This window comes from Eucalyptus grandis, chromosome 4 (genome assembly GCF_016545825.1).
Source record: "Eucalyptus grandis isolate ANBG69807.140 chromosome 4, ASM1654582v1, whole genome shotgun sequence".
Classification (NCBI taxonomy): Eukaryota; Viridiplantae; Streptophyta; class Magnoliopsida; order Myrtales; family Myrtaceae; genus Eucalyptus; species Eucalyptus grandis.
The window spans coordinates 17,870,820-17,898,537 of NC_052615.1; the positions used below are offsets into that span (position 1 = coordinate 17,870,820).

Sequence of the window (27,718 nt, forward strand, 5' to 3'; positions counted from 1 at the left end):
AAGGTTTGTCTATTACTCATGTTGGTTCCACAGCTCTCTCACATCCCGCTTCCTCCATGAATTTAACTAATATACTTCGTTGTCCTCTAGCATCTACCAATTTAATTTCAGTTAGTTGTTTTGCTAAAGACAATAATTGCTATTTTCTATTTGATGATTTTCAATTTTTTGTGAAGGACAAGTTAACGAAGCAAATTATGCACCACGGTTGGACTGAGAATGGGCTTTATCCTATGCGGTTCCCCAAACCTTGTTTCAAACCTCAAGTTTCATTTTCTTCTCACATCAACTCCTCCACTTGGCATCATCGTCTTGGCCACCCTTTTGCAGTTATTTAACATCTTATTTTTAAACAGCTTCAAATATCAAATAAGCGTGACAACTCTCTGTGTTCTACATGTCAATTAGGCAAAAGTTGCAAGTTACCATTTTCGTTGTCTCACACGCACACTCAATTTCCACTTGAACTAATTCATTATGACATATGGGGACCAGCCCCAGTGTCTTCTATATCAAAATTCTCTTATTATTATGTTTTTGATGACTTCTCTCGTTACAGCTGGATATTTCCTATGCGCCATAAATATGATTTTTACGAAATTTTTATGGCTTTCAAACCGCAAGTTGAAAATCAATTTAACCATTGAATTAAATTCTTCCACTCCGATGCTGGTGGCGAATTCACTAGTGATGCACTTGAATCTTAATTTCATACACATGTATTTGTCATCAATTTTCCTGCCCACATACACCTGAACAAAATGGTGTCATCGAGTGAAAACATCGTCACGTGGTTGAAATTGGTCTCACCCTTCTAGCTCAAGCTAGTATGCCTTCTCGCTTTTGGTTTGAAGCCTTCAATACAACTGTATATCTCATCAACCGCATGCCTATTATTTCTCAAATTTCCCCATATCAACGATTGTTTCAACAAGTTCCTGATTATTCTCATTTACGAGCCTTTGGATGCCTTTGTTATCCTTGGCTCTGTCCTTATTGTTCTAACAAATTGGAGTTCCGCTCTTCGTGTTGTTTTCTAGGCTATAGTACCTCTCATAAAGGGTATCACTGCTATGACATGCAAAGTCACCGAGTTACATATCTCGTCATGTCAAATTTGATGAATCTGTTTACCCGTTTATCACAAACTCTAACTCTCCAAAATCTCCTACCACTTTACCCTCACTTGGTCCTATCTCCATCTGGCTACCATCAACCTCTGCCCCCACAGATACCACATGGGTTGAGCCCACCATTAGCCCCGCCAACGGTGTTGCCTCTGCTTCATTAACTATAGATGAACCACAATATCCTCATTTATCTTCCTCTATACCACCTACCACCATACCACCCCCTCCCCCACCACCTCCCACCCGTACTCATCCTATGATCACACGTTCTCAACATGGTATTTTCAAACCAAAAACCTTTACTTCTCGTTATCCTATTGCTTTATCTTCTTCTCTTCCCTTGGAGCCAACGTGCTACACTCAAGCTTCCAAATCACCTGAATGGCGAAAAGCTATGGATGAGGAATTTAATTCCTTACAAGAACAACACACTTGGTCCCTTGTGCCATTTAATCCAACCATGAACATCATCGGCTGCAAATGGGTTTATCAGATAAAACAAAACCCAGACAGCACCATCATCACAACAAAGCTCGCCTCATAGCGAAAGGATTTCACCAACAATCCGGCATTGACTTTGTGGACACTTTTAGTCCTGTTGTAAAGCATACTACTATTCGGGTCATTCTCACATTGGCGGTCACTTATGGATGGGCGATTCAACAACTTGATGTTGAATGTGCATTTTTACACGGCGATCTCCAGGAAACTATATATATGGCTCAACCACCAGGCTATGTTGATCCTGCTGCTCCTCATTCTGTTTACTTAATGCACAAATCCATCTATGGTCTACGGCAAGCACCTCACGCTTGGTTTGAAAAATTTACAACTCAGCTATAAGACATTGGTTTTTCAACCACTATCTCGGATCCATCCCTCTTCATTTAAATTCATGGCTCTATTATTATCTATCTCTTATCTTATGTTGACGACATTATTTTATTAGGAAATGATTCCAAGGCTATGTCTGCTATCGTCGAGGAACTTCGTCACTCATTCAAGATGAAGGACTTAGGCCCCTTGACTTATTTCTTGGGCATTCAACTTGTTCGACGGAAACCCCCATCATATCTTCCTTCATCAGGCAAAGTATATTCATGACCTCTTATCTCGCACAAATATGCTGGACTGCAAGCCTGTTTCCAGCCCTGCTACCTCGAATAAACTCAGTCATTCAAGTGGTGACCTTGTCTTAGATCCTACACTATATAGGAGTGTTGTTGGAGCACTTCAATATGTTACTCTTAGTCGTCCTGACGTTAGCTATGCTGTTAATCAGGCTTGTCAATTTCTCAAAGCACCCGAAGAACACCATTGGCATGCTGTAAAGCATATCCTTCGCTATTTAAAAGGCACAATCTCTTATGGCATGCAGATTCAGCCTGGTCCTATTTCTTTACATGCCTATTGTGACGCTAACTGGGCTAGCAGTCCCGATGATCGTTGCTCTACCAGTGGGTATTGTTTATTTCTTGGGGCCAACCCTGTTTCTTGGAGTGCAAAGAAGCAACCTACTGTTGCACGTTCTTCTACAGAGGCCGAATATCGTTGTCTTGCTCAAATAGCTGCCGAAATTCAATAGCTCCTATCTCTTCTCCGAGATTTATGAATCTCACTCCCACGCGCTCCCGTATTGTGGTGCGACAATATCTCTGCCATTGCTTTAACTCGGAATCTAGTTTTTCATAGTCGCACTAAACACATTGAAATAGATTATCATTATGTTCGTGAATTGGTGGGTCGCCAGTTACTTGACATCCGTTACATCAACTCCAGTGATCAAATCGCGGACATCTTCACCAGACTATCATCAGCATGGTTCGTCTTTTACGGTCCAAGCTTCACATTGTTGACAATGCTTCGCTTACGGGAGGGTCAGAACGTTTCTAGTCAGCAATATTATCTTTTGTATCTAATTTAAGATATTGTTGATATTGTTCCCATATTTTCTCTACTTGCCTTGAGCATCCTCAATCATCCCTAATTTAGGGCTCTTGTAATATCTTTATATATAGCTTTGTACAAGAGAGATCATAATACAATATACAAAAATTACGATTTCTTCAGCCAACAGAGGCTCTCGAGCGAGGGGTCCTTCTCCCCGTCAATTGAACGGATTTCCAAGCTCAAGGAGACGGCCGACACCGAGCCCGTGTCGACATAGTCCCATCTCAAATGGCCAAGTTCAAGAACTGCAGATCTCGAGCCTCAATAACAATCGCTTCTCTCGCGAGCTTCTATCTACACTGTCATCGCTTCTTCGCCTTCGTGCTGCTAATATAATTGAGTATGTTGGTTTTATACTTCAAAAAGAAGGAGAAAAAATACTCTCTCTTTTTTCTTTTTTTTTTTTTTTATCATTATTTTCCAGCCAAAATCTATTCTGTAATTATAATCTTTTAAAAATAATGAAAAATACTTATGTCAACTAACGGGTCAATATTCATTTGTTTTTATAAAAGTTTGAGTGTTTCAAATTGAAAAAAGTCAGTGCCCGCGTCACAAAATTTAGAATGAGTAAGTAAAAATGAAAATAAAAGTCAGTTCAGGCACTTTTTTCTATATATATATATATGTGAGCTCTAGCTTACTACTTTGTTTTTTCCCTTGCTTTTGTGATTTTCGTGTGTTTTTTTTTTTTTTTTTTGGCCAAGTCAATACCTGTCACTATTATATTTTTTAAATCAATTGTTAAATGGTGATTTTTCAGAATGGAGGAGGCCAAGCATAAGTTCGCCAAAATTCATTTCACCAAATAATTAATTACCCTGCACAGAAATTAGATTTATGTACGGTTGTGAAATGTGTAGAAATTCGATTAAGACGACTGTGTATAAGTTTACACTTGGATATCCATGTAATGCCATCCATTTTATGAATTTTAAATAAGTATGTAGGCAAATTTAAGTCGTCTAATCTAACTATACTGCCAGTTCAAAGTTGAACTGTATATTAATTATATTGTACACTATTTGGAAAAAAAGATTATTTATTGCACTATTTGTAATTATAAATTTATGGGTATCACTTATATTGCTTTTTCTGTGAGAATTATGTTAACTCTTTACTCAAATTAAGCTTCCTTGTGCATCAATTACAATGTATCTAATTGAATAATAGCTAGAGATCTATTCTCACGTGGATACATTTCCTTATAATGGGAACTCAAATGTAAACCCTAAACCCAATTAAAATTTAGGAAATTACAGCACAAAATATATCGTATATCTCTACCCTTCATGTGGTTTGATGACAAAGGCTTTAATGGCAGATTCAAAATGTGGGATAGGCAATGCATTGTTGAATCCACGGCGTGATGGCTGAAAGCATGGCACAAGGAAGCAAATCTGAGATTCTTGACTTTGATACCAAAAAAAAAAAAAAGAACATAATTTCTAGAAAGGATTTGCACAAAAGACAAGTCCTTAAATGGAAAATACACTCAATTGTCATGGAAGTCAGTTTGTAGTTTTACAAAGGATGGCCAGCACGGTGGAAGTAAAACTGAAACCCTACAACCAGCAATGCCAACTCAAAATAACCGGCTCCAAAACCATGCTAACCATGCTAACGAGTATAAAATGAGCTTCTCGGAGAGCTAGAATTCTCACCAAAGTCAGCAATGGTGATGTCAAATAAGGCGGTGGCTATATGCATCATCGCTATAGTGATATGCTCGTTCGCGGTGGATGATGTGCTCGTCAACGCGGTGCCGATCTCCTACGGCGCCATGCGTAGAAACGGTGTTCCTTGCAAGGGCCCAAACTGTCCCAGACTGCCTCCTCCGTCCAACACTTACAACCGTGGTTGCGAGAAGTCCAACGAATGCCGTGGTGGTAGGCGGTGACTTAGCTTCTTGGGAAAATAGAAATAAAAAATAAAAGGGCGATTTCAAGACCATGTAGTCTAAAACACCCTAGTGTTTTTATTTATTTATTGGTCTAATGAAACACCCTACTATGGATGTGGGAGATTATTGATCTTTTATTCTTTGACCAAATTGATTAATGTCATCGCAATTTATGACGAATTGATTGATTTGTTTAGTGTGGTCTTGTTGTGCTTTTCGTAATAGATTTTCTCTTTCTTAATCGTGACTTTTGTCAACTCGTCAAATATCGAATATGATTATAAACTTAGTTTTAATGACTAGATTCATAAATTTTCAGCAAATGGTCCGATTTCCAGACATATGATTAAAATGCGTTGGTAAAAATTACCGCATTTTTGACATCATTAGGTTCCTCCCCAATGAAGAAAAATTATTATGTCAAAAATCATTCATAAACAATAGTCGCAAAAGGAATTTTCAGAATTCATCTTTTGCCTTTCGTGCTCAAATCTGTGCTGAATGATTTTAGTTTAGACAACTACTCTTTGCTTTCACGTTGGCAATTGCACAAACATTTATTCCTAAATTCGATTGAATTTTGTACAAAATGAATCAGATTAAACTTTGTCCATCCAACGTATGAAAAACAGTAGTAAGGATTTTTCTGCATTTTTCTAAAATTTTAAATCAATTTCCTTTATAAGTCATAAACTATAAATAAATATTCAAAAAGTATTTATCATGTGGACTATCCAGAATCTATATTCGAAAGTCCATTTGTTGACATGGAAAAATTCCTTGCGTTTGCAAAAAAAATCATTACCGCTGACATTAAGATTCCGTGGTTTAACATTCGAGGAACTACTTTCTCAGATCTCTCTCGATATGCAGAGCCCTCTCAGTCTCTACCTTAATGGTAGCACAATTTCCTAAACCCTAATCTTCCCCTTCCACTCTACCTGCATCTCATCCATCATCCATGGCTCTCTCGTATCCCCTGTAATCTCAATCCCCTCCTTCCTCGATGCTATCTACGCTGGTCTTCAATGCCGCTTCTTTCACTTGACTAGGTAGAGCTTCGCCCAGTCGATTTCTTCCTCATCGATGCCCTAACCCCTTGGGCTCAGCTTTGTTCTCAATTCTGGTCGCTAGTTTACTTTTTCGGTCTCTCTGCATGGCTACAATTGCCCATTTCCGAGGTTTCTTCCCTCAATCGACACTCCAGATTTCGGTTGATTCGGCTTCTGCAGCTTCGCTCTAGCTCTGCCTTTGCCTTCCTGTCAACCGACTCTGCAAAATGTGTAGAAATTCAATTAAAACGACTGTGTATAAGTTTACACTTGGATATCCATGTAATACCATCCATTTTATGAATTTTAAATAAGTGTCTAGGCAAATTTAAGTCGTCTAATCTAACTATACTGCCGTTTCAAAGTTAAATTGTATATTAATTATATTGTACACTATTTGGAAAAAAAATATTATTTATTGCACCATTTGTAATTATAAATTTATCGGTATCACTTATATTGCTTTTTATGTGAGAATTATGTTAACTCTTTACTCAAATTAAGCTTTCTTGTGCATCAATTACAATGTATCTAATTGAATAATAGCTGGAGATCTATTCTCACGTGGATACATTTCCTTATAATGGGAACTCAAATGTAAACCCTAAACCCAATTAAAATTTAGGAAATTACAACACGAAATATATCATATATCTCTACCCTTCGTGCGGTTTGATGACAAAGGCTTTAATGGCAGATTCAAAATGTGGGATAGGCAATGCATTGTTGAATCCACGATGTGATGACCGAAAGCATGGCGCAAGGAAGTGAATCTGAGATTCTTGACTCTGATACCAAATTTATAAAAAGAGAAAAAGAAAAAGAACATAATTTCTAGAAAGGATTTGCACGAAAGACAAGTCCTTAAATGGAAAATACACCTCAATTGTCATGGAATTCGGTTTTTACTTTTTCAAAGGGTGGCCAGCACAGTGGAACTAAAATTGAAACCCTCCAACCAGCGATGCCAACTCAAAATAACCGGCTCCAAAACGATGCTAACGATTATAAAATGAGCTTCTCGGAGAGCTAGAATTCTCACCAAAGTCAGCAATGGCGATGTCAAATAAGGCGTTGGCTGTATGCATCATGGCTATAGTGATATGCTCGTTCACGGTGGATGATGTGCTCGTCGACGCGACGCCAATCTCCTACGGCGGCATGCGTAGAAACGGTATTCCTTGCAAGGGCCCAAAGTGTCCCAGACTGCCTCCTCCGTCCAACGATTACAACCATGGTTGCGAGAAGTTCAACGATTGCCGTGGTGGTCCGCCGTGAGTTAGCTTCTGGGAAAAAAAAAACACTAGAAGGGTGATTTCAAGACCGTGTAATCTAAAACACCCTACTGTCTTCTTACTATTTGGTCTAATGAAACACCCTACTATGGATGTGGAAGATTATTGATCTTTTATTCTTTGGCCAAATTTATTGATGTCACTGCAATTTATGATGAATTGATTGATTCATTTAGTGTGGTCTTATTGTGCTTTTCGTGGTAGATCTCTATCTTTCTTAATTGTGATTTTTATCGACTCGCCAAATATCGAATATGATTATAAACTTAGTTTTAACGATTAAATTCATAAATTTCCAGCAAATGGTCCAACTTCCAGACATATAATTAAAATGCGTTGGTAAAAATTACCGCATTTTTTTACATCATTAGGTTCCTCCCCAATGAAGAAAAACTATTATGTCAAAAAATCATTCATAAACAATAGTCGCAAAAGGAATTTTCAGAATTCATCTTTTGGCTTTCGTGCTCGAATCTGTGTTGAATGATTTTAGTTTAGACAACTACTCTTTGCTTTCACGTTGGCAATTGCACAAACATTTATTCCTAAATTCGATTGAATTTTGTACAAAATGAATCAGATTAAACTTTGTCCGTCCAACGTATGAAAAATAGTAGTAAGGATTTTTCTGCATTTTTCTAAAATTTAAATCAATTTCCTTTACAAGTCATAAACTATAAATAAATCCTAAAAAAGTATTTATCATGTGGACTATCCAGAATCTATATTCGAAAGTCCATTTTGTTGACATGGAAAAATTCCTTGCGTTTGCAAAAAAATTCATTACCGCTGACATTAAGGGCGCGCATGATAAAATTTCTACTTCTCTATTTCTCTGTTCCCCGGAACAGGTTCGGAACAGAAATTCGTTTGGTAACGCAATTTGATTTTTCTATTTCTGAAACAGATTTCTATTCCAGAAATAGATTTGAAGAAGAAATCAGAAACTAAAATTTTTAACTTCTCAGTTTCTGAAATAGAAATTAAGAAATCAATTTCTGGCTAAAAATCAATTTCTGTTTTAGAAATTTTGTCATGCGTATCCTAAGATTCCGTGGTTTAACATTCGAGGACAGTTAAATTTATCCAAAAGGACCCAAATTTATGTAGATAATGTGTGAAAATTTAGGTGGAACATTTAAGCATCTGGAATCAATTAACAATAGTGATTGCGATTAGGAAACTACTACTTTTAACTTTTAAGTTCGACCAAAAATTCAAGAGCAAACCTATTTTAAAGCATCTGTTCTGGCCTGGTTTCTCTACTTTTTAGCTTTACCAGTATTTCAACAGAAAATCTATTTTTTTAAAAGAGATTAAAAAACGAACATTGTCCCTGTCAATGCCAACTCTTAATTAACAACCTAAAACCCACTAATTAGTATCTAATCGCCCCCTTAGAGATCACTAATTCCTATTAGGAATCAACACAAAAGTCAGCAATGGCGATCTCGAGATCGTTGACAAGGACGCTCTGTCCAACCCTTAAAATCGTGGTTGAGAGAAGGCCAGTGAATGTCATCGGAAGAAGTGAAAATGATTTCTCGAGTAAAGTAAAAATTAGGTGTTTCTAGGAACGCGAAAAACTAAACCCTCTTGATTGTGACGGTCGATCCAAGATTAAATGTGAAACAATCGATTTAGTTCTCTAAAAATCATGGACATCGTGAATTTGCTCGATCTACTTACCGCGACGTATTTTATATTTTGTCGGTTGAATTTGTGTTCATCCTTTTTAGGAATGACTTTAGAATAGGTCGCATGACTAATTTTCTAATTGACTATTTACTTGAAAAAAAAATAGATGATCGTAATTCGCTCCCATTGTCAGGTTTATTGCTTACATTTGTTCAGTTTTGTTGATCAATATCCAACTTACTTGATAAGACCATACAAAGGGAAACATACAAAAATAATTCTAAACCTATTGTATTAATATTAATTCAGTCTTAAACTTTTTAATTGTATCAATTTAGTTATAAATATTTTTACATTTGTACCAATTTAATTCATCTGGCCAATTTAGGCTCGAAATTGCTGATGTGGACACTCATCGTCTTACGTGATATAGCCAACGCCGATATTAATAATTTTGTTTATAATTTTTAATAATATTTTGAAATATTTTATTTTTTTAAATAAATTTGTGAATTTTTTTCCTTTCCCTTTTCTTTTTGCCAATGTGGAAGGCGGATTGGACATTGGCCATAGGTCATGACCGGTGAGGGTCGCCAAGCAAGGCTGTTGTAGCCTAAGCAACGGTTGGCCTTGCTAGTGCTTGCCCTCACCCAAGCATAGCCTCGCAAGGCCCACTCTTGCTTGTGGTTAGCAAGGGCAACGCTAATCTAGCTGAGGCCAGCTCTTGCTGGCCACTAGCACTAGTAAAAAGAAAAGAGAGGAAAAAATTCAAAAAAATATTTAATTTTTTTATAAAATAAAAATAAAAATCGTCGACGATCTACGGAGAGGCCATTGCCGTCCTTCAACCCCTAAAACATGCCTCCATATGAAGAACACTGCCACTTGTACTTGTGTATAATTGTTTGGATTGGTAAGTGTAATATCCAACTTGTTCATAGATCAGTTTGATTGGGAGACACATGTGTATTTGGAGAAAAGATTTGGGACTTGCTAACTGGGAGGCACATGTGTATTTGGATGTCGTTTATTGCGCAAGAGAAGCAAACCGGGCCGCGGACTGGGCCGTTAGAACTCAGCGTTGCTCCAGCTGTCAGCCTAATTTGGTTTTTTCGCCACGTTCGGCCTTGCGGACCATAATATGTTCTAATATGTTGTCTCTGAACATGAGCTCAGTTCCCTTATAATTAATGAATCTAATTTTCACAACCCAAAAAAGAGAGGAAAATACACCTGAATTGTCATGGAAGTCAGTCTTTACTTTTTCAAAGGGTGGCCAGCACACTGGAACTAAAATTGAAACCCTAGCAAGGCCAACTCAAGATAACCGGCCCCAAAATGATGCTAACGAGTATAAAATGAGCTTCTCGGAGAGCTGGACTCCTCGCCAAAATCAGCAATGGCTATGTCAAATAAGGCGTTGGCCCTCTGCATCATTCCTATAGAGATATGCTCGTTCGTGGCGGATGATGTGCTCGTCAACGCGACTCCGATCTCCTACGGCGGCATGGACAAAGGGGACTGGGCACATTGCAAGGGCGCAAACTGTGTGCTTGCTCCATCCAACGGTTACCAACACGGTTGCGAGAAATCCAACGATTGCCGTGGTGGGCGGTGAATTAGGGCGCGCATGGTTTCATTTCTGTTCCTTTTCTGTTCCCAGGAACAGAAACAAAAAAAAGTGTTTATGTTCCGGGGAACAGTTTTTGAACAAAAGAACGCGTTTGGTAAGTGTAAAAAAAAACTGTTCTTGGAATAAAAAAAGAACAAAAACATGTTTGGTAACTGCAGTAAATTTCTGTTCCTAGAATAGAAAAAGAACAGTAAAACACGTTTGGTAAACGACAAAAAAATTTCTGTTTTTTTTTTTTTTTATAATTTTTTTTAATAAAGTTTAAAATTGATATTAAATTGTCATTCTTATGAAATGCTCATTAATTTTATTTTTTTCATGGTTAGTGAAGACAAACATTTTTAGCATGATCATATGGCATATTTCGTAGAAAATTTTGTAATTAAAGTTTGTATCTAGTAAATTCAAGTACATTTTTTTATTTTTTAGTTTTAAAGCATATAAACTTGATATTGATTTCTTTTACCAAAAAAAACTTGATATTGATTTCTCATTCTCATTAAATGCTTATAAATTTAATTTTTGAAAAATGGGGTGTGAAATGAAAAATATTTTCAACATGCTCATATGTGCGCCCTTAAATGAAAATTTCATACATCTCAACATGAACCCTTCCATACATAACATCACAATAATGGAGTAATATAGTTCATTGTTCAACTGCATTACAGTGAATACGTAAAAGCAATATTACAAAAGTCAACAAATCTCAGTCATATTGTGATCCCTTGCCATTTTATTTGCAATTCTTATCCTAACGTTGTTCATCCCAGATGACTGCTCAGCCGATGTATCATCTGCAACTTCCCCTCCTGTAGGTCCAAATGGATATTCCGGATCTCCATACATGGAAAAATTTCTGTCCATCCTATCTTGATCACGAATGTAATTATGAAGAGCACAACATGCAATTACAACAAGTGCTTGCTTCCGAATTGTAAATGGAGGCATATGTCTCAAAATGGTGAATCGATTCTTTAATGCCCCAAATGACCTCTCAATTACATTTCTTAGTGAAGAGTGCTTATAGTTGAATAACTCTTTTGCTGTTCTTGGCCGTCTCCCACTCCCTCTATATTCGCTGAGATGATACCGTTCCCTTCTAAAAGGAGTTAAAAATCCCGGAAGTGCTGCATAACCGGAATCTGCCACGTAGTATTTCCCTATAACATGATATATAAAAATTTGTTATGATATTAAACCATAATATAATCACAAATGTCAATATAAACAAAGTAAATACCGGGCGGTGGTCGGGGAAATTGCAATTGAGGAGTTTCGAGTGCTACCGAAAGCACTCAACAATCATTGGCAGATCCTTCCCATCCAGCATACACGTAAGTAAATTTCATATCAAATGAGCAAACACACAACACGTTCTGTGTGGTATTCCCTCTCCTGCCTCGAAATCGAACCTGCTCAGACACCGGGACAATAGCATTTATATGGGTGCCATCCAGAGCACCTACGCAGTCCTGTCAATTTAATATCAATCTAAGATTATAAAAGATTATGAAGTACATGTATTTGATGATATAAAGTTGATATAGAAATCATACCTTGAAGTAGCGTTTATGCCTAGGATCCATAAGAATTTCTTGAGGGATGACATCAAAGGACGGTGGTTTGATTATCTCTTTTGAAAGTTTGATAATTGCTTTCAACACTTTGCTGAAATACTTGCTAATCGTTTCTCCAGAATGTTGAAATCTCTCACATAAAATTCTATTTGAGCTACCATGACAAACCATTGATAAGAATATCCCAACTTGTTCGTCTATTCTAATATATCGACTATCTTTTAACCAACCTCTTACTCTCATCAAATCACATAAATTCAGAAAAACATGCCTCTCCATCCTGAAGGCTTCATATATCCTATCTGAATGTCCAGTAATAATCTCCCTTATCCATTCGGATCCTAATAATTTGCTGTCCCTAATTGGTTCTATTGTATGCACGGACGCGTCAATGGCAACCGTGCACAACCATACTAGCAATACGGCTATATCATCCTCATCCAAGACTTGTTGAACTTGTTCTACCTCTTCACTACATATACTATCCGATCCCTCTTCCATAGTACCTATATCATCAGAAAAATATAAAAACATCAATAACATAAGTCATAGTTCCAATTGAAGATGCCATTACATATAAGTAGGAAGAGTCTCAACACTTAAAACGACATATTAAAAGATAACATAAATAATACAATCTCTACGTTACCCCACTCAATTCATAAATCTACTAAAGATAATAAAGAAGTCCAATTCTCCTTTCAGGTGTAGATTTAATGAAAGCCACCCTCCACGAGGCACTATCGCATGCCCGATCCACTGCTTTATTATAAAGATCTTGGTCTATCTCAGGCATAGTAAGCAGAATATCCATCACAGCAGCGACGGAGAAAGGATCTTCAGGTGATGGCATAACCCCAGAGGTCGCAGAGGCACTACCGGATTGACTGGACTTAACTTTCAAAAAGTCTTGGATAGCTTTGCAAGTGTCATCAATACTGTTTTGGGTACTCATCCTTCTCCTCTTAGTAGTTGGAGTCCTATCCAATTTGTGATTTCCACGAGCTGAAGTTCCAGCATCTTCTGGTGTAAAGACTCTCTCATCAGTGTGGTGATCACCGAAGTCATCTGTATGGCCACCACCAGCATCACCATAGGCATTGCCACCACTATTGTCACCATATGCATTGTAACCACTGTTGTCAGCACCTACATTGGCATCACCAGTGTGATCTTCCTCCGACCCCGGCCCATCTTCAGCAGTTGCAGTGCCATATTCCCCAGTAGCATATGTACCACCAAATACAATACAAAGCTCGGGATATTGGGGAAATCCATCATTCCTGAATTTTGCCCACTCTACATTCTCCTACAATTTTGACAATAATGACATTTGAGGTATATAATCATACATTTTAAAATTAATATACATAATGACATCAAAATGATCAAAAAGTTAAAAAAAATATACCTTGATGTGATCTTCCCATACGCTTGGATCGTCGACAGAAACTCTTTTATTGACACTATCCCAACCGAATCCAGACTGAGACATAAGTTTTTGAAAACTGCTATACTGTTTTCTCAGTTTGTTTACCTTGTTTCGCATCTGGATCATGCTATATTGGCATCCTGTCTGTCTAACGAATTCAGTATGTATATTCCTCCACCCTGCCTTATTGAAAGTTGAAGTGGTCCGATTTCCCTTTTTCACCTCATCCACCAACAAACCAATAAATATGTTGGTTACAGACTCGGTCCACTTCGCATTGCATGTCTGTCTCTCAGATGCCATTTAATCTTTCATCGGTTGAGCAACATATGAGTTATGAGTTAAATCAATAACATAATACTATATATGCCAAACACAAAATCATTCTCAAGAGATGCAAGCCAAGAAGACTATATAATGAGAAAACTGAAAATTGTTGAACTAACTTGTGTGAAACAGATCATAAGTTGCATTTTCGACTACAAGAAGTACATAATAATGCTACATATAGAATGCACCATGAAATTCAGCCAACACAAGGCAGCATTACCCTTGGTTATACCTTCTTACGATGCCGCACAACCACGCTGCACCCCGACTTCAGCTGAATCTCCCCCTTGGTGGTGAAATCATCCTTCAACGCCCTCGCCACGTGCTTCACCAGCCTGTCCATTCCACATCACCATGAGCAACAAAATAACAATCGAAGGAAACCACATCACCAGCCCATTCATTCAACATCACCAGCCTGTCCACCTCGCTAGAGCGCCGCAGAGTAGCTCAAGCGTAGCTCAAGCGAGCTGCCAATTCTTTCGAGCAGCTGAGCTCAGCAGAAGCTCGAGCCGCAACGCTGGAGCCGCAGCCTGGAGGGAGGAGCCGCTCGTCGCTGGAGTCGAGCCGCAACCCAATGAGCGCAGCTCCATTGAGCCGCTCACTCACCGGAGCCGCAGCTCGAGCAGCAGATCGATCGAGGGTCGAGGGAGCTGCAGCTCGAGCGAGGCTCGATCGATCTCTCGCTCGAGCCGCGGCTCGAGCAGCTGCAGATCGAGCCGCAGCTCGAGCTCGCTCTCGAGCGAGCGAAGGGGAGCTCGACGAGCCGCAGCTCGAGCTCGCTCTCGAGCGAGCGTTGCTCCCCCCTTCGGCGCGGTAGATCCGGGCGAGCAACGCCGCTTGAGGGACCGCTCGCCGCGCCGAAGGGGGAGCGGATCTGACCGGAGAAGGAGCGCCGAAGGGGGAGCGACGCTGACCGGGAGGAGGAGGGCCGAACGGGAAGCGACACCGACCGGAGGAGGAGGGCCGAACGGGGAGCAACGCTGACCGGAAACGTACTTGGAGTCGCCGGAGTGAGGAGTCGCCGGAGAGTCGCCCCGAGTGGGAGCCGGGAGAGATGGGAGAGACGCCGGAAAAGGAAGAACGAAGCTTCACCGACGAGAGGAGCGACGAGCACGGACGAAGGAGAAGAGTTCACCTTTGTTCCGATTTTGTTCTTTTGTTCCTTTGGTTTTTGTTCTTTTGTTCCGTCGAAGAAGTGTTTCTTTTCAAAAGAAACAACTTTTTTATGTTTCTTTTTTTCTGTTCTTATTTCGTTCAGAAACAAAAAAAAAAAGGAACAAGAAACGCAACCAAACGCGTTTCTGTTCCTTTTTTGTTCCCGGGAACACTTTCCGTACAGAAGTGTGCCGGAAACGTTTCTTAGAAACGTTTCCATGCACGCCCTTAGCTTCTTGGGGAAAAAAAGAAGATAGAAGGGTGATTTCAAGACCATGTAATCACCCTGCTATGGATATGAGAGATTATTGATCTTTTGTTCCTAGGCCAAATTGATTAATGTCATCGCAATTTATGATGAATTGATTGATTTGGGGGTGTGGCCTTATTGTGCCTTTTGTGGCAGATCTTTCTCTTTCTTAACTGTGACTTTTATCAACTTGCCAAATATCAAATATGATTATAAACTTAGTTTTAATGATTAAATTCATAAATTTCCAGCAAATGGTCCAATTTCCAGACATATAATTAAAATGAGTCGGTAAAAATTACTGTGTTTTTGACATCATTAGGTTCCTCCCTAATGAAGGAAAAACTATTATGTCAAAAATCATTCATAAGTAATAGTCGCAAAAAAAAATTCAGAATTCTTCTTTTGGCTTTCGTGCTTGAATCTGTGTTGAATGATTTTAGTTTAGACGACTACTCTTTGCTTTCACGTTGGCAATTGCACAACGGTTATTCCTAAAATCGATTGAATTTTGTACAAAATGAAATCAGATTAAACTTTATCTGTCCAACGAATGAAAAATAGCAGTAGGGATTTTTCTGCATTTTACCTGACTAATAAGGGCTTCGGGGTCCAGAGCTTTAGGAAAAGGAAGAACCTGTGCTTACCAGAAGAGTTTGTCAATAAAGCACTTGCACTTTTTGACTTCCTGAACTTTCTTCACTTACCAGAGTTCATGAGAGCTTTTTTTTTTTTTTTTTTTTTTTGAACAAGAGAATTCATGAGAGCTTATCCTTCCCTTTTTAGACACAAACCGATGATCTTTTGCTCCCTAGAGTCAAAAGCTAAAACATTAAATCAATTTCCTCTATAAGTCATAAACTATAAATAAATCCTTAAAAATATTTATCATGTGAACTATTCAAAATCTATACTCGAACGTCCATTTTCGTGACATTGAAAAAATTCATTGTGTTTGCAAAAAATCGTTACCACTGACATTAAGGTAGCGCATGGTAACACTCATGTTTCTCCCAATTTCTGTTCTTTTGTTCCTCGAAAAAAGAAAAGAACAGAAACCTGTTTGGTAAAACATTTATTCCTTGGAACAATTTCTCTAATTTTTGTTCCCGTATTGTTCCCGGGAACAGTTTTGAGAAGCAAAAAAAAAGTTGATTCTTGTTCCCGGAAACAATTTCTAGAAGTAAGCTGATTTTCTTTTTTAATTTTATTTTCTTGTTGCGAACACCGTCAACCGCCCAGAGCCACCGCCCACCGCCACTGCTGCCGGCCGCCACCGCCGCCGCTTGCCGGTCGCCGCCGGTAAAGCTTTGAGGACGGTTAAATTTATCCAAAATGACCCAAATTTACATAGACTAATGCGTGGAATTTTTGCTGGAGCATTTAAGTATCTAGAATCAATTAACAATAGTAATTTAATTAGGAACTACTACCTTTAAGTTCGACCAGAAATTCAAGAGCAAACCTATTTTAAAGCATCTGTTCTGGCCTGGTTTCTCTACTTCTAAGCTTTACCGATATTTCAACAGAAAATCCATCTTTAAAAAAGAGAGAAAAAAGAAAAAGAAAAAAGAACATTGTCCCTGGACCATCAATGCCAACTCTTAATTAACAACCCAAAAACCACTAAGCAGACGCCGAATCTGGAAGCAAAGCAGACCTACCCGGGAATAGCGAGTTGAGCGGAGAGCTACGACCTGGGCACAGAGCATCGGACCATCGACGAGTTGCCGGCTCAGGGAACCGTGAAAACGGCAGATCCGGAAATAGAGAAGCCGAAACACCTCAAATCTGGTTTCCACTGCCGGAATGAGCTTATAAGATCAACATAGATGGATCATACATACCTGGTTTGCTGGAGAACTCCATAGCTTGCATATGCCGAGATTCGGTTGGGAGAATGGTGGGAGGAGCGGCTGAATCGGTCAGAGCTTCCTCTTCCTTGATGGCTGAAACCCTTGTGGGAAGCCCTCAACTACTTCTTTTCTAAAAGACAGGAAGTGCTTATTATTGAGTCAGATAACTTGCAAGTAGTCAAAACCATTAACAGTTTAGAATAGTTGAGTTGAGAGACTCAACCTCTTGTCAGTAAGTGTAAGGAAAAAATGAGGGCATTCTCAAATGTTCAGATAATATATTACTTTAGATAGGCCAACCTTGTTGCAGACTGGATAGCCAAAGCCCACAAGAAAAATTACTTATTTCTAAATTGGGTCTTATCCCCTCCTCAAACTTTGTTGGACCTTTTATATAATGATGCCAATTTACCGGGCCTCTCTCATCTTTGCTTAGTTAATAAAATATTTCCGTTTCTGACAAAAGAAAAAAAGTATATACTCACCACCTTAGAGATCACTAATTCCTATCGGGAATCAATATACAAATCAGCAATGGTGATCTTCAACTGCTTGCCTGCTCCGTGCAACCCTTACAATCGTGGTTAATAGAAGGCCAATAGATGTCATCAGAAGAAGTGGAAATGATTTCTCAAGTAAAGTAAAAACCGGGCGTTTCTAGGAACGTGGAAACTAGTCATCCTGATTGGAACGGCCTATGCGAGTTTAAATGTGAAATAATCGATTTTGTTCTTTGCGAATCATTTTTCTACTTTTGCCCTTCTCCCTATCTGCTGATGGGAGAATGCAAAGGACAAGCAAAGGGCACAAATTTCCCCAACCAGAGACAAGCAATCCAATTAGTAAGAAGCTAAAAATTACAGGGGAAATGGGTTCCGAAATCCGTATCCAGACTAACAAAACGTCACAAAAGATAAGGGTATGTACCTGGCGTGAATGATCTTGACGCTGGTCTTCATGTTGGGCTCTGACCAGTTGTAGGCGATCGAGCCCGCGATCCCGCTCAGCCACAGAGAACCTGCGAATCCCACCCCCCAAGAAGAATTCATCAAAAGAGAAGAAGAAATCGGATAAACAGAAGAGAGAGAAAACGAATCCGGCTCCGGCGCAACGCGCAAGGAACAGCTCCAGATTCGAGTAGAGGAAATGAAGGGACCGGAGAGATTACCGACAGTGCGGAGCTTGTGCTCGACGATGGGCGGTGGCAAGCGGCGATGAGGCGACGATGGGTTCGTGGAAGCGAAAAGGGGTAGCCGGGTAGGGTAGAGTAGAGAATCGAGATCGCGGGACGTGGGTTAATCAGATGAACCCATCTTCAGACTTTAATGGGTTTTGTAAATGGGTACCCATTTATTTTAGTTCTTTTTTTTTTAAAACCCATCAGGGTGTCTTAAGAAATGAGGCCGACCCATTAACGACCCGTTTATGCTTAAACGGGTCCATAAATGGGTTGCACAACCCATTTAACACCTCTAGGAGAGAGCAATAGTGATTGTGATTGGGTGGTGTATTTGATTTAACTTTGAACTGTTATATTAGTAGGTTTTTATTTTGACTATTGCTTGGCTTTGACCTTTCTATCCGGTGCTGTTAATAATGCAAGCTGAAAATTATGAGTCTCATATTGGCCTTCTTTATGCTCATTAAGAATAGATGAGGTACAACATACGAAATCAAGCTATATATATTTTTGCATTTTGTCTTTGCCCTGCTTTATATTTTAGAGATATTGGATGAGCACCATTGATGGATGCATGCCGGTAGTTGTTTCTTTCTCAGTTTGAGATTTTGAATAAACTCTGAGTGCCAGTGGAAGAGATTTAGCTGGTTCATTTTTAGTCCGGTGCTTGTAAAGTGAAAGTGGTGGTGTTTTCATGTATCATTTCAATTTGTGACATTTTATTGCCTCTTTAACAGAGCATGATGAGAACTTATCTAGGAGACAGGACACTATTAGTGTCATTCAAGATTTGTTAAAAGAAGCTGTAGGTGAAAAGGTAAACTGAAATAGAAGATTTTATGATATTCTTATTAAAGAGCTATCACTCTTGTGGTAGTGCAAGACCAAAGTAATTGTATATCTTATAATAACTTTAGATATCCTTTACCTTGATATATTCATTTGACCCCGTGCGTACTATTTACTTTCCATTATCTAATATGTGGGTCAAGGACAATAAATAACGTTAAATGCATAGCCAATCTAAGGATTGTAGCTAATGTTCCTTTCTAGAATGCAAACTATATTATTCATTTTAGCGTGAATAGTTTCACTTGTGTTGGGAGTGGTAATCATATTGCTGTTGATCTTAAGACAGGACTTTTTGTGGTAGGATTTAGAGTCGAGCGTTAATTAGTGTTTTTGTGCTCCTACATGTGTATGTAAAATTGCTTATTAGGATTCAACACTCGCAAATGGGATTTATGATGATTTCATGATGCTGCTTTTATAAATGTTTTAGCAAAGCAACAAATTTTCTATCGCCGATATACCATTTAGTGTTGACGAGTGCTTGGTATTAGGTTTGGTGGAATCCAAATTTGTCCTTACAAATACTCACTTCTTCAAGCTTCTTTTTATTAGAATAAAAGCAACTCCTACTGCAAAATTTTCTTTGAATGAATATGCCATGATCAACGAACTTGTATGTCTGGCTGATTTGAGTAGAGATCAGAGTGAAGAGACAGAAGTCAAAGACTCCATGACAACCAATAAACACCTCAGGTGAGATCAATTTTCACAACAATAGAATTTTTATGGATTTTGCGGCCATGTGAATATAAACTAAGACATTTTACATAGTGGATTTTCCGCTGTATTAGAATAATACAGTGATGTTAAGTGGATCTCGGATTCATATGAGACAAAATCCACAAATGAATATGTATCCACCTTGTGGAGGTGTCGCAACATAAAAAGCAGTCGAATGAAATTGTGGGGGAAATGACAATCATGCTCAACCAAAACTTGACTTGGTTGAAGTAGATGATTTGATGATGTAATTATTGAAGTCATTTTCCAAGCCAATATTTTGGCAAATGCAAAAGAATTTGAGGTAGACTCAGGCACTACCAAGCATATATATTAAAAACATAATGCTTTATCCTCCTAACCTCTAGTAAGGAAGGAGAAAAAATATTTATCTTGGTGATTGAAGAGCTACTCAAGTTTTTGGGAAAAAGAAAAATTTCTCAAACTCATATTATAATTGAGGCTGAGTATTTGAGAAATTTCTTAGCGTATGTTCCTATGGAAATGAAATGACACCTATGTCTAGACATTGTGATTGCCAAAAGTCAATAGCCATTGTGAAGAATGGAACTTTCAATGGCAAAAAGAGACGTTTGGTTGAGACGTGATGTGGTAAAATAATTCATTATAAAAAGGGATTTATATTGATCGATTATGCTAAGTCATAAATGATTTTGGCCAATTCTTTGATTACACATCGAGGGGAATGGGACTAGCCAATTGAAGAAAATCAACAGTGATGGTAATCCAACCTATGTGATTGGTGATCCCATGAATTAGGTTCATATGGGTAATAACAAGTCATTTGTTGATTTAGTACACTATTAAAATTTATTGTCCCTTCTAAGGTGAAAATAGTGCAAAATTGCAAGGAAAAAGAGGTTGAGCTAAGCTCTTAATGAAATTCCATAGCCATTATTGGTGGTGTATTAAACTGCAAAATATACTTGATGGAATCACCTATATAAGTGTGGAGTGGGGCCGCTCCTATGAGATTTTTTGGCGAAAATCTCTAAAGCACTTATGAATAAACCAAGCATGCGCATGGGCTATTAGCGCAAAACCGCGTTGAACAACAAAGTTTGTGGGAGTGTAATGTGATTGGTGAAAATTATAATTCACAAAAGAAATTTTTGGTTCATAGAAGTTTCAAACTTCACCAATGATTTCGTGAATTATATTTCATTCTTTCTAGGGTTGGTTCATAGCCTAACAAGCACCAATTCCGATGCATTACTCTTCAATAACCCAGCATTATTCTATTTTCTTGTCAAAACTTTCTGAAATATGTGCGGGATTGTTGGATATTTCAGTAGTTTTGAAATATTTACAATAATAGCTTCGATAAAAGTTATGATCGCATTGAAAACCATCATTATTTTAACGATCACATAACGGCTTCTTAACAGTCATATAACGGCTTTTTAATCGTTTTGTAACGTTTAATTTATTTCTCAAATAAATCCTCCATTATTTTACAATGGCTCTTTTAACGGCTCTATTTTGTCTGAATATAAAAATAAGATTTCATAAGACACAATAGGTTCTAATATATCTTTCCTTTTTCTTTCAGCTGGGTTATACACAAAAGTTGTTCGGTTTCCTTCTAATATTCAGTGCGGAGTATAGAGGAATGTCTGTTGTATTTTGGGAGGATAGCTGCTGAAGCCTTACGCACTGAGTTTCGTACTTTGAGGGGCGGAATTATCCTTAAGGACAGTGCTTGCATGCCTCAGACATTTGTTTTTCTATTTTCTAATCATTCGCAATGTATTAACAGTTATTATTATTTTTTATGTATTCTAAACTTTTTCCAACAGAGAGGACCACAAAAATAATTGTCATCCAATTTACCAAATGTTTGGTAAAGATGGGATTTTTAATATCTTACAAAACGTTTGGTAAATGCCCTGATATAATATGGACATCGATATATACCATCGAAGTTGAGTGTTCGCAGCGCAAGCGCAATGCTGGCAGATCTGGCCATGCACTGCAGCCAACGTAAGGTCGCGGACAACAATATGCGCAAGCGCCTTGCTAGGCATCGACGACCTCCTCGCCGTCCTCTGCCGCTGCCTCCTCCTCTCCACCCACGCCGCATTGAGTCTCGACCGTTCAGATCAGTCTCCAGCAACCGCCGGTCCTGCAAGTTCCGAGTGCAAAATCACTCTTCTTCGGCAACCACGCGTCCTCACGATTTCTGCTGCTGCATCGTTTGCCAGCAGAGGCTCTCGAGCGAGGGCAGCTCCAATCTCCCCAGGATTGTGCGGCCTGTCCTCAAGGGGTCCTTCTCTCCGTCAATTGAACGGAACTCCAAGCTCAAGGAGACGGCTTCGGCCGACACCGAGCCAGCGTCGACGTAGTCCCATCCAAATGGCCAAGTTCAAGAACCGCAGATCTCGAGCCTCAATAACAATCGCTTCTCCGGCGAACTTCTATCTGCACCATCTTCGCTTGTTCGCTTTCGTGCTGCTGAAATAATTGAGTATGTTGGTTTTTTACTTCAACAAAAGGAGAAAAAATGCTCTTTTTTTTTTTTTTTTAATTATCATTATTTCCCAGCCAAAATCTATACTGTAATTATAATCTTTTAAAAATAATGAAATACTTATGTCAATTAGCGGGTCAATATTCATTTGTTTTTTTTTCAAAGTTTCGAGCGTTTCGATTTGAAAAAGTCAGTGCCCGCATCACAAAATTTAGAGTGAGTAAGTAAAAATGAAAGTAGAAGTCAGTTGAGGCACTTTTTTCTATAATTTTCTTTTTCTGTGAGCTCTCGTTTACTACTTTGTTTTTTCCCTTGCTTTTGTGATTTTCGTGTGTTTTTTTTGGCCAAGTCAATACATGTCATTATTATATATTTTTTAAATCAATTGTTAAATGGTGATTTTTCAGAATGGAAGAGGCCAAGCATAGGTTCACCAAAATTTATTTGACCAAATAATTAATTACCCTGCACAGAAATTAGATTTATGTATGGTTGTGAAATGTGTAGAAATTCGATTAAAACGACTGTGTATAAGTTTACACTTGAATATCCATGTAATGCCATCCATTTTATGAATTTTAAATAAGTGTCTAGACAAATTTAAGTCGTCTAATCTAACTATACTGCCAGTTCAAAGTTGAACTGTATATTAATTATATTGTACACTATTTGGAAAAAAAGATTATTTATTGCACTATTTGTAATTATAAATTTATGGGTATCACTTATATTGCTTTTTCTGTGAGAATTATGTTAACTCTTTACTCAAATTAAGCTTCCTTGTGCATCAATTACAATGTATCTAATTGAATAATAGCTAGAGATCTATTCTCACGTGGATACATTTCCTTATAATGGGAACTCAAATGTAAACCCTAAACCCAATTAAAATTTAGGAAATTACAGCACGAAATATATCGTATATCTCTACCCTTCGTGCGGTTTGATGACGAAGGCTTTAATGGCGGATTCAAAATGTGGGATAGGCAATGCATTGTTGAATCCACGGCGTGATGGCCAAAAGCATGGTGCAAGGAAGTGAATCCAAGATTCTTGACTTTGATACCAAATAAAAAAAAAAGAAAAAAAAAACATAATTTCTAGAAAGGATTTGCACAAAAGACAAGTGCTTAAATGGAAAATACACCCCAATTGTCATGGAATTCAGTTTGTACTTTTTCAAAGGGTGGCCAGCACGGTGGAAGTAAAAACTGAAACCCTACAACCAGCAATGCCAACTCAAAATAACCGGCTCCAAAACCATGCTAACCATGCTAACAAGTATAAAATGAGCTTCTCGGAGAGCTAGAATTCTCACCAAAGTCAGCAATGGCGATGTCAAATAAGGCGTTGGCTGTATGCATTATCGCTATAGTGACATGCTCGTTCGCGGCGGATGATGTGCTCGTCAACGCGGTGCCGATCTCCTACGGCGCCATGCGTAGAAACGGTGTTCCTTGCAAGGGCCCAAACTGTCCCAGACTGCCTCCTCCGTCCAACAGTTACAACCATGGTTGCGAGAAGTCCAACGAATGCCGTGGTGGTAGGCGGTGACTTAGCTTCTGGGAAAAAAAACACAAGACGGTGATTTCAAGACCATGTAATCTAAAACGCCCTACTGTTTTTTAACTTTTTGGTCTAATGAAACACCCTACTATGGATGTGGGAAATTATTGATCTTTTATTCTTTGACCAAATTGATTAATGTCATCGCAATTTATGACGGATTGATTCATTTGTTTAGTGTGGTCTTATTGTGCTTTTCGTGATAGATTTTCTCTTTCTTCATTGTGACTTTTATCAACTCGCCAAATATTGGATATGATTATAAACTTAGTTTTAATGACTAGATTCATAAATTTCCAGCAAATGGTCCGATTTCCAGACATATGATTAAAATGCGTTGGTAAAAATTACCACATTTTTACATCATTAGGTTCCTCCCCAATGAAGAAAAACTATTATGTCAAAAATCATTCATAAACAATAGTCGCAAAAGGAATTTTCAGAATTCATCTTTTGGCTTTCGTGCTCGAATCTGTGCTGAATGATTTTAGTTTAGACAACTACTCTTTGCTTTCACGTTGGCAATTGCACAAACATTTATTCCTAAATTCGATTGAATTTTGTACAAAATGAATCAGATTAAACTTTGTCCGTCCAACGTATGAAAAATAGTAGTAAGGATTTTTCTGCATTTTTCTAAAATTTAAATCAATTTCCTTTACAAGTCATAAACTATAAATAAATCCTAAAAAGTATTTATCATGTGGACTATCCAGAATCTATATTCGAAAGTCCATTTTGTTGACATGGAAAAATTCCTTGCGTTTGCAAAAAAATCATTACCGCTGACATTAAGGGCCCGCATGATAAAATTTCTACTTCTCTACTTCTTCTGTTTCTCTGCTCCCTAATGGTTGAAGTAAATCCATTTGGTAACGATTTGATTTTTCTATTTCAAAACAGATTTCTATTCCATAAATAGATCTGAAGAAGAAATCGAAACTAAAATTTTTAACTTCTCGCTTCTGAAATAGAAATTAAGAAATCAATTTTCGGCTAGAAATCAATTTATGGCTAGAAATCAATTTCTGTTTTAGAAATTTTGTCATGCGCACCCTAAGATTCCGTGGTTTAACATTCGAGGACGGTTAAATTTATCCAAAAGGACCCAAATTTATGTAGATAATGTGTGAAAATTTAGGTGGAACATTTAAGCATCTGGAATCAATTAACAATAGTGATTGCGATTAGGAAACTACTACTTTTAACTTTTATGTTCGACCAGAAATTCAAGAGCAAACCTATTTTAAAGCATCTGTTCTGGCCTGGTTTCTCTACTTTTTAGCTTTACCAGTATTTCAACAGAAAATCTATTTTTTTTAAAAGAGATTAGAAAAAACGAACATTGTCCCTGTCAATGCCAACTCTTAATTAACAACCTAAAACCCACTAATTAGTATCTAATCGCCCCCTTAGAGATCACTAATTCCTATTAGGAATCAACACAAAGTCAGCAATGGCGATCTCGAGATCGTTGACAAGGACGCTCTGTCCAACCCTTAAAATCGTGGTTGAGAGAAGGCCAGTGAATGTCATCGGAAGAAGTGAAAATGATTTCTCGAGTAAAGTAAAAATTAGGTGTTTCTAGGAACGCGAAAAACTAAACCCTCTTGATTGTGACGGTCGATCCAAGATTAAATGTGAAACAATCGATTTAGTTCTCTAAAAATCATGGACATCGTGAATTTGCTCGATCTACTTACCGCGACGTATTTTATATTTTGTCGGTTGAATTTGTGTTCATCCTTTTTAGGAATGACTTTAGAATAGGTCGCATGACTAATTTTCTAATTGACTATTTACTTGAAAAAAAAAATAGATGATCGTAATTCGCTCCCATTGTCAGGTTTATTGCTTACATTTGTTCAGTTTTGTTGATCAATATCCAACTTACTTGATAAGACCATACAAAGGGAAACATACAAAAAATAATTCTAAACCTATTGTATTAATATTAATTCAGTCTTAAACTTTTTAATTGTATCAATTTAGTTATAAATATTTTTACATTTGTACCAATTTAATTCATCTGGCCAATTTAGGCTCGAAATTGCTGATGTGGACACTCATCGTCTTACGTGATATAGCCAACGCCGATATTAATAATTTTGTTTATAATTTTTAATAATATTTTGAAATATTTTATTTTTTTAAATAAATTTGTGAATTTTTTTCCTTTCCCTTTCTTTTTGCCAATGTGGAAGGCGGATTGGACATTGGCCATAGGTCATGACCGGGTGAGGGTCGCCAAGCAAGGCTGTTGTAGCCTAAGCAACGGTTGGCCTTGCTAGTGCTTGCCCTCACCCAAGCATAGCCTCGCAAGGCCCACTCTTGCTTGTGGTTAGCAAGGGCAACGCTAATCTAGCTGAGGCCAGCTCTTGCTGGCCACTAGCACTAGTAAAAAGAAAAGAGAGGAAAAAAATTCAAAAAAATATTTAATTTTTTTATAAAATAAAAATAAAAATCGTCGACGATCTGTGGAGAGGCCATTGCCGTCCTTCAACCCCTAAAACATGCCTCCATATGAAGAACACTGCCACTTGTACTTGTGTATAATTGTTTGGATTGGTAAGTGTAATATCCAACTTGTTCATAGATCAGTTTGATTGGGAGACACATGTGTATTTGGAGAAGATTTGGGACTTGCTAACTGGGAGGCACATGTGTATTTGGATGTCGTTTATTGCGCAAGAGAAGCAAACCGGGCCGCGGACTGGGCCGTTAGAACTCAGCGTTGCTCCAGCTGTCAGCCTAATTTGGTTTTTTCGCCACGTTCGGCCTTGCGGAGCATAATATGTTCTAATATGTTGTCTCTGAACATGAGCTCAGTTCCCTTATAATTAATGAATCTAATTTTCACAACCCAAAAAAGAGAGGAAAATACACCTGAATTGTCATGGAAGTCAGTCTTTACTTTTTCAAAGGGTGGCCAGCACACTGGAACTAAAATTGAAACCCTAGCAAGGCCAACTCAAGATAACCGGCCCCAAAATGATGCTAACGAGTATAAAATGAGCTTCTCGGAGAGCTAGACTCCTCGCCAAAATCAGCAATGGCTATGTCAAATAAGGCGTTGGCCCTCTGCATCATTCCTATAGAGATATGCTCGTTCGTGGCGGATGATGTGCTCGTCAACGCGACGCGGATCTCCTACGGCGCCATGGACAAAGGGGACTGAGCACATTGCAAGGGCGCAAACTGTGTGCTTGCTCCGTCCAACGGTTACCAACACGGTTGCGAGAAATCCAACGATTGCCGTGGTGGGCGGTGAATTAGCTTCTTGGGGAAAAAAAGAAGATAGAAGGGTGATTTCAAGACCATGTAATCACCCTGCTATGGATATGAGAGATTATTGATCTTTTGTTCCTAGGCCAAATTGATTAATGTCATCGCAATTTATGATGAATTGATTGAGCTGGGGTGTGGCCTTATTGTGCCTTTTGTGGCAGATCTTTCTCTTTCTTAACTGTGACTTTCATCAACTTGCCAAATATCAAATATGATTATAAACTTAGTTTTAATGATTAAATTCATAAATTTCCAGCAAATGGTCCAATTTCCAGACATATAATTAAAATGAGTCGGTAAAAATTACTGCGTTTTTGACATCATTAGGTTCCTCCCTAATGAAGGAAAACTATTATGTCAAAAATCATTCATAAGTAATAGTCGCAAAAAAAAATTCAGAATTCTTCTTTTGGC

At 38.2% G+C, this 27,718-nt stretch overlaps 1 long non-coding RNA gene across 1 annotated transcript; it reads right to left on the reverse strand.

Annotated features, from left to right (window-relative positions):
• Nucleotides 1-11,396: 11,396 nt before the first annotated feature.
• On the reverse strand, nucleotides 11,397-12,307 carry LOC108957565. Its single transcript, XR_005550261.1, has 3 exons — nucleotides 12,161-12,307; nucleotides 11,845-12,076; nucleotides 11,397-11,764 (listed from the first exon to the last, which is right to left on the reverse strand). It is a non-coding gene; the product is annotated as an uncharacterized LOC108957565 (long non-coding RNA).
• Between the last annotated feature and the right edge of the window lie 15,411 nt (nucleotides 12,308-27,718).